Raw genomic sequence first — 12,979 nt, 5'->3', positions numbered from 1 at the left:
CAATTTATCAGGGAAACACTTTTGTCTCAATTTCATAACTAGAATTTCCTACTGGTAAATATGTCGCAAAAATATAAATTTTAGTCTGAGATGTTGTAAGATTTTGTTTTTGAAATAACATCAAACAGTGTGAAGTAACAAAATCAAAACATGCTTTAATGTTTAGATAAAATAAGATTAAGTATATATTTAGACAATTTGTCTGTAAAACAAATTAATCACCATAAATAAAAACTAAAAACGTGTTCTCAGAATCATTTTTACAGATAACAATATTGACAGTTCAATTGCAAAGTCCTTATTATGTATTTCTGTACGAAAGTCACTTTGGATGGGCAAGTCAAAGGTTCGTTTTTTGGAAATAAAAGTTTTAAAAATGTTGATGCTCTGGTAGGAACAGTAAATAATGCAACAACACATGGTCTATTGTGTATTTAAAATTTAAAGCACACAACATTTCTCCTCATTCAATTCCAAATGGGACGCCACACCTGGTATGAAAAAGAAAGTTTACGTTAAGCCTTCCTTTCAATATCTAAGCCCTGAATCAAGCAATTCATGTACAATCATATTTCAGATTCAATTTATCTTATTTAGGATTTGTTTGGTCCAATATCTGTCAGAGTTTTTTTATATACATTTTTATTAATTATAACACAAGAATAGAAATACACATATCGGGCATCATTTGATGGAACATATCATAATAGTGAACGGGCAGATCAGTCTAGGAATACACGATAGTTATAGGCATCTGAAAGACATCGATATAAATTGGAACTGAGATAAAGCAATACGGTACAGATAGCCTTGAGCAAACATCATCGGATCCCGCCCAGCCAGAATACAGAATATGAGACTCCAAAACTAGACACCCAGATATGAGGATGAAATGATCAGGAGAACATGCCACATTTCTTGCGAAGAAGGAAAAAGGGAAATAGACAGGTCATAGAACAAAATAAAGGAAAAATAAAAAAAAAAACTCAACCCCCCACCTTGCACCCCTGCGGATGGCTACGACCTAACCCCACTAGCAGCGTGCCTGTCGCCCTCTAAACTAACCCCAAGGAAGGGAAAAGATGGAGGAGGAGAATCGTAAAAAGCAAAGCAAATACACCCCCGGTCTCCCGTACCCCCCGCCAGAAGCCATCACCCCGAGATACAATCAAACCGACATAAGCAATTTACAAACCAATCGGGGGGGTATAGCAAGGCACCACCCAACTCCCTTCCCGTTACAGGTACAATCCCGGCATTAAATCAAGCTATTTTATCGAACCCAAGCCCTCAAGATCAACCCTGGCCAGTACGGTACGTCATGAAAGTCATGTCCACTCGAACCACCATCTCAATCGAAAATGCAAGACGATCGTCAAAGTTCACTTCGGTGTTGCAGGATCGGCAAACGGAGAAAGTTTCACGAGTGCCACAAAACGAGCAACGGAAAGTGTCCAGAGAAGTCAAGTCTTTCCAACAGTCACTGAGGAATTTGTAACAGCACAGAAAACTGCCATTGCTGAATGAGGCGGCAGCAGGAGCAAGCAGGGAACGCTAGCGACAAACACGGGCTCGCTGACTGTGAATTGGGAATCGTAAAAGCACAGTAAATCCGGGTTGTGCCCGGGGACCTCGGGCTCAGGTGTACATTGCACCGCTGGTATCGCAGGTGGATGAGAACTTAACGGAGAGTCAGAGACCGGTCCCATGATACCGTCCACTTGCACGCTCAGTGTCCGGAATACAACGGTGAACTGTGAATGGAGCACCTCAATGGCGGCCATGATGGCCTGCAGCGATGGCGTACCTTCCGTCCGCCCCATCTCCTCTCACGAAGAGGCAGAGCTGGATTCGTACCCCGGAGGCCGGCTTCTCCGGGGCAACAGGTCACGCAAATCCAGTGATCACAGTGGGTGCTCCCCGTGTCGTAAGATCGACACCGACGCCGATAGCGAGGGCCCCGGCCCGTCAACCCCGGGAGGTCAGCAGGGTCTCCGGGCGTCGGACCCCCAGACACGGCAGCCGGCGCGATATGCTGTTGTGTTCACGGTGTAGACCGTTCACAATGCCACCGTCTGAAAACAAACAGGTTAAGAGACACTTGGGGGGACCGGGCTCAGTCCAGGTCCAGCGGCCGTTGTTGATCAACTCCAACCCGGATAGTCTAGAAATCGAGGCCCCGGCTCCCACACGATGTTAGGCCGAGAACGGGAACACGGCATATCTTCGGATCCGATAAGATAAAAACCTCGGGAGTACGCCTTTAGAAGCAGAAATACTTCATGAACCCGGGAGTCTGGTGCAAATTCAGGATTAACAGCAGGATATACGAGCCGCTGGCGGAGGTCGGCGGAACTGGGAGTTATGCGGCCATCTTGGTTGCTGGCGTAGCTCCTCCTCTCTGTCAGAGTTTTTAATCTAATTTCCTTCAAATGTCTGCATAAACTCTAATTAGAACCCTGCTCAACAGAGGCTGTACACATTTTAATAAGTTGTTGCCTGTCATTATGTGCTACAAGAATTGTCCCAGTTCGCAACTCAGAGACTGAGTCATTTGTTGGAAGGTGCTAACACGCTTCCATGTGCATCCCTCAGTGGTCAACCCGGAAACCTTAATCGCAAGACAATTCTGCACCATACAAACACACCGGAGGGACTATACTTCTAAAATGTGATATTAGTAGAGCAGACAATAACCCTTTGTATTAGGGATATAAAATGACTAAACTGCCACAAGCTTCCAAGCCCTTCTTGATGGCAACTGAACATGTTCTGACCAATTTAAAGCCATAGTGAAGGTTGTGCCTAAATGTGTAGAAGCCTATGCATTTCACTATAGGACTTGCAGAAAACCAAGAACATTATTTGTATTCTCCGCCCAAAAATCATGGCCCTATTTTCCCTACATTTACTATCAAGCGAATTTGAATACAGTAAGTTTGCTAAGCTACAAATTTCCTTAGGAGCAAATAAGGAAGTATAATTTATTAACAGGAATTCATCAGCATAGAGCAGGGAGAGAACAGGAGCCCAATCTAAGTGAAAAGGAGTTTGGTTCACAAAAGTTTGAAAGGTAGATCTAGCAAATATTAAGAGAATGTCTTAGGGACCCTAACACATCCTTGCTTGAGGCCACCTGGATCCCAATCTTTCGTGCCCGATGGTGAAAGAGATCTACCTAAAACTGTGCCAATTGGGTGGATGAAGGGCACAGAGGACTAAGAGAAGACCTGGAGACTCAGTAATCTATTAGTTTCTTTCATAGATGTGCACTTTTGACCAGGTCAAAAGCTGTACGTAAGACAACAAAACAGTCAATTAAGTTTCCCACTTGTTCCATTGAATTCTGTGCTAGTGCCCACAGGGCAAATCAGTGGTTGATGGTTGAGTGGCTCTCCCTAAAGCCAACTTGTTCTAGCGGAATTAAATAGCTTTTATTGGCCCAGCAGCTTAAATGTTGTAAGATGATTTTCACACAGGTCCTGGACTGCATGTGTTCTGGGTCAGGAAGGACCTGGTATGGCAGTTTGGGCTGAACTGTTCCCATTGATTGGAGCAGGGTCAAGGCTAATTTGCATATGGCTGGGTCCAAGCAGAGGTGGCATGGTGTGCAAAATAACAATGGACTGGGATGCGGCCATGAGTAACTAACAGAGACTGAGATTAATTCAAGCGTTCCTTCCATTACCATTTTATATACATCAGAAGACCTGGGTCACTTTTTTTTTTAATACTGGCTTCACAGTCAAGCCCTTCCAGTTTGGGAGAAAATGTGGTTTTGGACACACACTGAAAAAACCTGGAAATAATTTTTGGGCCCATCATTTCACCTCTGATTTTAAGATCACCGCCGGGAGGTTACCTGGCCCTGCTGCACTGTTCAAATTCATTGAATTGCTGATATTACCGAATTTAGACTAAAAACTGTATTTCATAACTTCCTTATCTGGCACAAATGTTAAATCCTTACTATTTTCATCCCAACAGCCATAGAGGTTTATCAGGTGAGCAATCCAGGCATCCTTCAGTACTATATAGGGCAGTAAATTGGATGGATTTAATGAGCCCAGTTAGGCTAAAAAACAAAATGTTTTCAGATTAACTGAATCTATTACATTTACCAGAAGTTTGGATCTGTAAAAAATTTCATTTTTTCTGCCCTTACCTGCAGTTTCCTCAGTTTGCTTTTTAGCTTTTGACACCTACTATCAAGCAATTTTTTATTTCTAGAGACTGTCTGTACCGGAGTACTATTAGATATACATGCTCATAAGGAACAAAAAACATGGTGTAACTCTTAACTGTATTTCCATACAAGACCAGCTTATCTTCCGCAATTTGAAAATTATCCATATCAACAGCAACATTTTGCATCTGGAGTGCTGCATTATCAAATTCAAATTCAAGCAGGCTATTATTCTTCGCAGCAACTCCACAGGTATTGAAGAACACAAGCTTCCAAGAGGGAAGAACTTAATAAGAAATTAAAGGACAGTCGCTTCCTGTATGATGAAGAACTTTAAAACCTATGACAAATATGGCAATGAAAACACAGGACAAAAATATAATCAATAGGACTCTTTCTGGAGCTGAATCAAAACGTAGGTCTGTCCAGAATATCAAAAGGGCTGTGCATCTCTTTTCCAATCGGCCCTAGTGAGGCTAGCAGATGGCTCAACTCTAAAGCAAATTTTGAATTCACAACCGGGGGGAAATTCAGATGAAGGAATGCTATATGCATGTAAAGAGCCATTGTAGTGGGATTTGCATTTGTATTTATATTTATTAAGCGCAACATTCATCCCAAGGGACATCACAGCGCTAGGAAAGCATTATTCTGCTATGAGAATGATGATTAACCTGACAATTTAGGGATTGAGACTTCAGTCAAAATGGTAGTACGTGGCTTTGGTTATGTTTTGGAGAACAGCCATATTTTCAGTTTCTTCCTAAAAGACAAATATTCGTCGATTAGGTGAAGGTCTAAGGGTAGCTCATTCCAGTGGACGGACGCCAGATTAGAAAAGGACCGGCCTCCAGCTCTAACCTTCTTGATCCGTTTGGTCTTGGCCGTGGCCTGATGGTGAGATTTCAGATTTCGTGCGGGCATATAACATTCTATTTTAGCTCTTAAGATTCGAGGGCCCTTCTAATGTAAAGCTCTATGATGCTCTTTATATAATTCTCTAGAAGAATTACAATTACATTCAATTCGTTTTGCATAGTAGAGTTTTTAGCTCTTTTGAGGACATTATGGTAGATTTTCAATCCACCACTGAAGAGTTAAATTTTATATTAAAATCACTGGGAACAATTAACAATGAGAATGCACAATGTGTACCTAACATAGTTGTGTAATATTTAAGTAACTATCTCCATTGTTGTACAGACCTTGCCTCCACATAATTTACATATGAATTTAGCATGAATATTTCTTGGGTTGGATTCTTTGAATACAAAGAAAATAAGCTCGGTAAAACATGGGACATCCAGAAGGAATAATTGTACAAATCCATGCTATTTTGATCCCAACAGGAATTAACATCCGTCCTGACAGCCGCCACCTGTTTTCCCAATTACTTATTTTCCTATTAGTGAAAGGCCTTCAACATTGAGAAGCTCTAACAGGCAAGTCTCCACCAGTAATGAAAAGTCATTACGCACCAAAACATCTGGCAAATACCCCCTCTCTTTAACAAAACCATGACTTTATCATACTTTAAAACTTAGATGATTGGACTGTCCTGCATACCATACAATCTCACTCAAGTGGGAATAATCATTCAATTCTGGACAATTTTGCAATAGAATAGCATACGGATTGATGTAAAGAACAGAATCTCACACAGACACAAAGATGTTATCTCTATTATAAATGACTATACCTACGTTTTTCGTTTCTGAAAGTGATTCAGTATTGGTATCCTGGTTGTCAATGCTGGTTGCTTGATGATTGCTTTAATGAAAGATCTCCTGGACAGTCTCCATGATGGAGACTGCACTTGATGTGATGCACTTTTTACTATGCTCTTGGCCACTAGTGAGGAAAACACAACTCTAGTGACTTCTTCTCCATGAACATTTCTTACAAAGCCAAGGAGATGTAAGTCCTTTTATGCTATTTCCTTTAACACTGGCAGTTGTTTTAATTGAGTAAGGAAGGATGACCAATTTAATGGTTGTAATTTCTGGGTGCTTGCCCCTGTTTTGTAAATGTCAAAGTACATGGTAAGATTATTCCTATTCAAAGGATGCTTTTGTGACCCCATCCTTAAGTTTGGCATATGGACCCTGCTACCTTTAAAATAATTGTTTTTTAGGTCGAGGTAATATCCGGTCTGCCAAAGGCAGAACCGGAAGTAGCGAGATTTAATGTTGCTTAGTGTGGACTATTTGTCCCGCCTCTGTTTTTGCCCCTCTCCCATTGGCTGGCTTCCTAAATGGAGGCCAGCCATTGGAGGAGAGAGCTGTCCCTCCGAATAGGCTCCGTCTTTTTCGGATTTGGGGGCGTACATTTTGCTGTTCTTTCTCCAGTGACGTCACCCGTCACTCAGAACAACAAAACACACGCCCCCAAATGCGAAAATTACCATGCTTTCTCCGAGGCATTTCTGCTTTGCCTCGGAGAAAGACGGTGGTGGTTTCCAGAGCTGCTCTGCTCGTCCCCCCTCCCTGCGCAGCTCTCCTCTGTCCCGCTCCCCCCCTCCCTCCGCAGCTCTCCTCTGTCCGGTTCCCCCCCACCCCCCTCCCTCCGCAGCTCTCCTCCGCCCCACTCCCCCCCTCCTCTTTGATTTGATGGCTTAATAGCATGGATACTTAATGTAAACACTCTGCCTGTTTTCACTTAAGCCTTTTCAAGAACAAGCTGGAAAGTGATAGCCTGCGAGGTCAGAGCAAGCCGAGGGAACAATGGAGAGGCAGGTTTAATGGATTAGGCACGGATTGTGAGAATGTTTCGCTGCGATTCCCTCTCAGGAACCATTGAAGGTCAGCAGGGGCGAGTGCCGGGGGCACAGAGACGGTAGCGTGGGGCTGTGCCAGCGCCACAGTGCGGTATGGTGAGGGGCTTCTAAGCGCAGGCATCCGCCAGCATCTTCTGCCGGATCCACCTCGCTGGTGTTCGGAAAACGGACTTCATTCAACTCTAGCAAAGACAGGCATTTCATTGAATATTGGGAAGGTTGTCGGGGTCCTTCGACCAAGACTGCTTTCAAGGGTGCCAGGAACAGGTTTGGCTTTTGCAACAGCACCACACTGACCTCGAACACTATATGCGCCTAGAATGGAGCACGAACACACGCATTTGAGCCGGGCGCACTTGTCTCTGTCCAGCCGCGTCCAGGGCAGCGGTTTCCCCTCCTGCTGCTCGCCGCGCTGCCGACGGCTCTCCTATTCGCTATCCTATTCGCTATCCAAACGTCCCAGCAATAATGCGCATTTCAGCTTCAGTGTGAGCTCAAACAATCCCGAACCAGGAGTTGAAGGAATCACCCTGTGCACCCGAGCACAGGTGAGTCTGCACGTGGAATGGGGTGCATGGGAAAATGCGATATAACCAGACCCGCCGCAGCGCCAGCCTTGTGCATGGCCCCTTCGGGACTGCACAGGTGCGAGGAGGGTACTGGAGGACACAGGGTATATACCCCCTCCGAAGTTTGCATGTGGGGTGGGAGCCCACGGCGGCCTGTGAGGGGAGACAGGCTGTCTTAAAATATTATGATATAGCGGCCGAGGGTGAGGAGCGTCAGCCTGGGCAGTTATATCATAATAATTTAAGAGAGCCCCCCCTGCCATTAAAGCCAGCAAACCAAGGACCCCAGCAGCTTCCCCCCATCCTCCGACGCCCCCCTGCAACGTCAATGGTCGGCTGATATTGCGGGCAGTTACCAACAACTTTCCTTTCCCCTTCTGCCACATCCTTTAGCTATCCCACCTGTAGAGAGCCACTCGGGCTCTCATATACTTTGTATCGACCACCAAGCACGCATCCACGCATACCCCGGGGCGGGCTCGCGCCGGGGTATAAATAAAGAAAGCGGAAGACCGCTCGGGGTCTTTCCGGCTATCCCTTCACTGTGATCTGTGTGTAATTATTAGGTGTCCCACCATCACGTGTCAGGCCCCGACCCGACACACCACATTGGCGACGAGGCCGGCTTACCTGCTCGTGTGCCTGGCTGCCTCGATCTGTGGCTCCGCGGTGGACCGGTATCCTGCTGCGGTGCCCACCCGCGCGCATTGCCGTGCTGTCCCCGACTCCAAGGCCCGCCCACGCGTCTCCCGGCCGGGAGCGCCTTCAGCTGGCGGGACTCGACGAGGGACTGAAGCTGCGCCTGCCTGCCACCGGAGGTGCGGGTGAGTCTGCTCCCCGCCTGCGCGGCAGATCTGCGTGCTCCTGCCGCATTCCCAGCGCGGACCCTGCCGCAGCGTCTGGGCTCCTGGATCGCCGGAGGAAACGGCAGCACGCCTCTTGCGCTTTCACACCACGTGGCCCCGGGAAGGCCCAACGCCACGCCCCCGCAGCGCCTCGGAGGCCGTGCTCTCGACCGGCTCTCCGCTCCTGCTTGCCTGCCCCTCTGCCCTCACCTCGACAGGCCACACGCAGATGGAAGACTGCAGACTCCGACTTCCGGGTACTCCAGAGGCCCGATCACACAGGGACATTAAAATTAGCAGAGGCTAAGGCAATTCGCCTCAGGGGCACCTCCTGTCTCTCTCTCTCCTGTGACCCGCTGAGGTCCTTCTGTCCTCGGGGTCACAATCTCTCTTCACACTGCGCCCACCTTGAGGGACACAAGGGGTTCGGAAAGAGCATCAACACTCGTCACTAAGCATTGGCCAGTGTCCTGACCCGGACCAACTCCTCAGCTGCGCAAGCACCGAACAAACAGACCTAGGGAAGCCACCAACGCTGAGCCATGTCAATAGTGGCGCCAGGAGCTGGTCAAGATGGGGTGGGTCAAAACCCTCCCGCAGCCTCCTGCGACAATTGCTCTGCCTCTGCCAGTCCCCAACCAAGCCGGTGCTATTGCACTGATGCCGCCCACCCACCTACACTCGGGAGCATCGCCAATTCCCCCATTCAGCGAGGCGGCAGACCCTGCGACGGCGGCACCGAGATGGAAGGCGTGGGTCGGAAGATTAAACCTCTACTTCAAGGGCACCAGGGAGACGGACGGAACAGTGAAAAGGTCACTCCTCATCCTGTATGGCGGACCGGAAATCTACGATCTATTCGAGACGCTCCCCAATACCGGACGAGACCAAGACTATGACGCCGCAGTCGCCACTCTAAACACACACTTTGATCCACAACTCAATAACGACTTTGAGAAGTTTAAGTTCAAAAGAGCGTGGCAGACGGAGTCCGAGTCGGTAGACATGTACTACGCCCGACTGCATAGGCTCGCCAGCACCTGCCCGTTCACCAACCCACGGGAGGAGATACGTGACCAGATCATAGTGGGCTGCAAGTCGAAACTACTGAGGAAGCTCATACTCCGCCAACCAGGAATATCACTGGATGAGATACTAGTCCTGGCCAGGTCACACGAGCTGTCCGACGCGAGGGCGGAAGAAATGGAGGCTGCTCTACGCACACCGATTATTACTTCGACGGCCGCCAGGACACCACCAATCAAAGAGGAAAGGGTCAACGCGATCCAGAGACGGTCCACGACCGCCCGCCCAAGAACAACCACACCCCGAGGGAACACATGTGGATACTGCGGTGAAGATCATCCGGTGACCGCCACATGCGGTGCAAAAGGAAAGACATGTCTAAAGTGCGGGCGGCTAAATCACTTCGCCGCTGTATGCCGAGGAGGAAAATACAGGCCAGCCGGCCCGAGACCCAGAACAGTGACGCAACGAGTCCGATAGTTGTCGCTAGATCAAGAAATACCCCCGCCGGATCATCAAGCTCAAGAAAGAAGACCGCGGTATGAGGACAATGAAGACGATGAGATATAGGTCATCTCCTACGTCAGTAGGGCCTCCACCAAACGAAGACCTCCACCCATGTGCTCGATAGCCGTAGAGGGCACTGAGATGACGGCCCTCATAGACACGGGGGCCTCAGTGAACGTCATGGATTCAGAACAATATGAGAAGATGTCTCCCAAGCCTCCGCTTGCAGCATCCACCGCGAGGATTTACACCTACGGTGGCACTGAGGAGTAATTCAAACGATCGTCGTGAATGGCGACTACTCCACTGAAACACACTTCCACATCACGGAAGGGAAGAAAGGCACCCTTCTAAGCTGCCACACCGCGGAAGACCTCGGTCTCGTGTTCTTTGCCAACCAGGTGCACCAGGCACATGCGGACTTCCTGTTGAAAGACTTCCCTGCGATGTTCCAAGGCCTTGGGAAACTGAAAGGACGCAAGTTCAAGCTGCACAACGACACATCTGTGCGACCGGTTGCCCTCTGACACCGGCGAGTGCCGTTCAACTTGAGACCGCAGGTCGAAGAAGAACTCCAGAAACTGGAAGACCTCGGCGTAATAGAGAAGGTGTCGGGCCCAACACCCTGGGTTTCCCCATTGGTAGTTGCACCCAAACCAAAACAACCTGGGGCGATCAGATTGTGCGTGGACATGAGGCTACCCAATGTGGCCGTCAAACGGGAGAGGCACATCACCCCCACAATGGATGATATAGTCGCGGACCTCAATGGGGCAAAGTGGTTTTCGAAGCTGGACCTCAACTCGGGATACCACCAGCTCGAGCTAGAACCAGCCAGCAGATTCATAGCCACGACTTTGTCGCTATAAACGACTGAGCTTCGGTGTCTCTTCCGCCGCGGAGGTGTTTCAAAACGCCATTCGTGAAGTACTTTCTGGGCTAAGCGGGGTGATCAACCTCAGCGACGACATCCTGGTATACTCGGCAACCTTGGAAGAACACCATGAACATCTGAGGGCAAACTTTCCAAAGGCTCGCGGACAGTGGGTTGACCCTCCACCGGTCGAAGTGTTCATTCTACCAGGAATCAATAGACTTCTTTGGCTACAAGTTCACGAGGGAAGGACTAAAAGTTGATCCCAAAAAGGCGGAGGCGATCAAGGCAGCAAGCACTCCCAGGAACCCCACCGAAGTGCGTAGTTTCTCTTGCAGAACCCCTCAGAGCCCTCAGCCGGGCAGACCGCCAGTGGGAATGGACAGTGGCAGCACATAACGCCTTTCAGAACATTAAGACCAATCTCCTGGACACGACTGTGATGGCCTATTTCCAGCCCCGACGCAAAACGGAACTTATCGTCGATGCCAGCCCCGTGGGCCTGGGGGCGGTGCGCCTGCAGGAACATGGACCCGAAACGTGGAAGCCAGTCGCGTATACCAGCAAAGCACTGTCAGATACCGAGACCAGGTATGCCCAGATCGAAAGAGAGGCCCTAGCGATCAAATGGGCGTGTCAGCACTTCCACTTATATCTGTGTGGGCAAGAATTCACTGTAGTGACGGATCATAAACCACTGCTACCACTATTTACAGGATCTTCCCGGCTGGCACCACCACGAGCGGTGGGCAGTTCAACTGCAAGGATACAATTTCAAGTTCCTGGGGCTCACAACCCGGCTGACTATCTCTCCCGCCACCCTGATGCTGTTGGTCAACACCCGCCGCGAGATGAAGGCCTGGAAGCGGACGCTTTTGTCCAAATGATCTCGCACGCAGCGTGCCCCGAACACATGACACTGAAAGAAATCGGCGAAGCGACCGCCAAAGATGAGACGCTAACGAGAGTCCGACATGCCCTGGAAGATAATCGGTGGGCCCACTTCCTGGATGGAGCACCGAGCCTTCAACTGGAAGTCAGCCATGCGCGCCAGCAGCTGTGGCAAATCCGAAGCAAACTAAGCGTGGGAGACGAAGGGGTCATCCTCAGAGGGCATCTCATCGTAATACCTGAAAGCCTACAACAGAGGGCGCTGGAGCTGGCACACGTAGGACACCAGGGCATGGCCAAGACAAAGGCCCGTCTAAGGAGCAAAGTGTGGTTCCCCGCAATGGACAGCCAAGTCGACGCAATGGTGCGATCCTGCCGTGCCTGCACAATCACGGGCCTCGACCCGGCTCCTGCGCCTGTGATCACCGAAGATGCTCCACTGACGCCCTGGACACATCTCAGCATAGACTTCGGGAGTTTCCCCAGACGGGCGACATACCTTGGTCCTGGTTGACTCGTTCTCAAAATTCCCGGTAGTTGAGATCATCCCCTCGAGAGCGTTTCCCCAAGTAAAAAAAGCGCTGAATAGCATTTTCGCCACGATGGGGCTCCCAGACGAACTCAAATCAGACAACGGCCCCCCGTTTCAAGGAAGAGACTTTCAGAGCTATATGGAGAGCCTCCGGATCAAACACCGGAAAATCACCCCCCTGTGGCCCCAGGCCAACGGGGAAGTCAAAAGGCTGATGAGGACACTCAACAGAGCCCTGAGGATTGCGGTAGACAACGGTGAAGATCCAGAACTAGCTCTTGATCAGTTCCTAGGAGCCTATCGACAGACACCCCACAGCACCACGAAGTGTGCTCCTGCCCACGTGCTGTTCAAGAGGGCGCCCCGCGACAGCATTCCGACCGACAGCACCTGGATGCCTGAGGACAGGAATGGTGAGGCCATTCAGGCCCGGAGGCAAATCACCAACCAGAAGGCGAGCGAGTCTCGCCATGCTAAGGAACCTACGTTAAAGGAAGGGGACACCGTAGTGGTGCGAGATCGACACCCGGGATGGAAGTATCGGACACCCTACGAGCCCGAGACATGGGTAATAGACAAGATCCAAGGAACTATGGTCACTGCCAGAAGAAATGGGCACTCTGTGACCCGCAACGTGTCGTGCTTTAAGAAAGCACAAGAACCAGCTGGAAGACAACACCGTGGAATGTCCAGAGACAGGAAATGATGGCACTTGGGACTTCGGAGGTACGATGCCAGGGTCACCGGTGGACAGGCCGACTGGAGAAGGTCTA

The 12,979-nt window shown here is 49.3% G+C and overlaps 1 protein-coding gene across 1 annotated transcript in view; it reads right to left on the bottom strand.

Annotated features, from left to right (window-relative positions):
• The window catches only part of TBC1D9 (TBC1 domain family member 9), a 295,607-nt gene that overhangs the window by 69,164 nt on the left and 213,464 nt on the right, over positions 1-12,979 (bottom strand). The window lies entirely within an intron of this gene.

Source organism: Lissotriton helveticus, chromosome 2_1 (assembly GCF_964261635.1).
Source record: "Lissotriton helveticus chromosome 2_1, aLisHel1.1, whole genome shotgun sequence".
Lineage (NCBI taxonomy): Eukaryota > Metazoa > Chordata > Amphibia > Caudata > Salamandridae > Lissotriton > Lissotriton helveticus.
The sequence above is the reverse complement of the archived record's forward strand: the minus strand, read 5'-3'. Positions and strand labels throughout refer to the sequence as shown.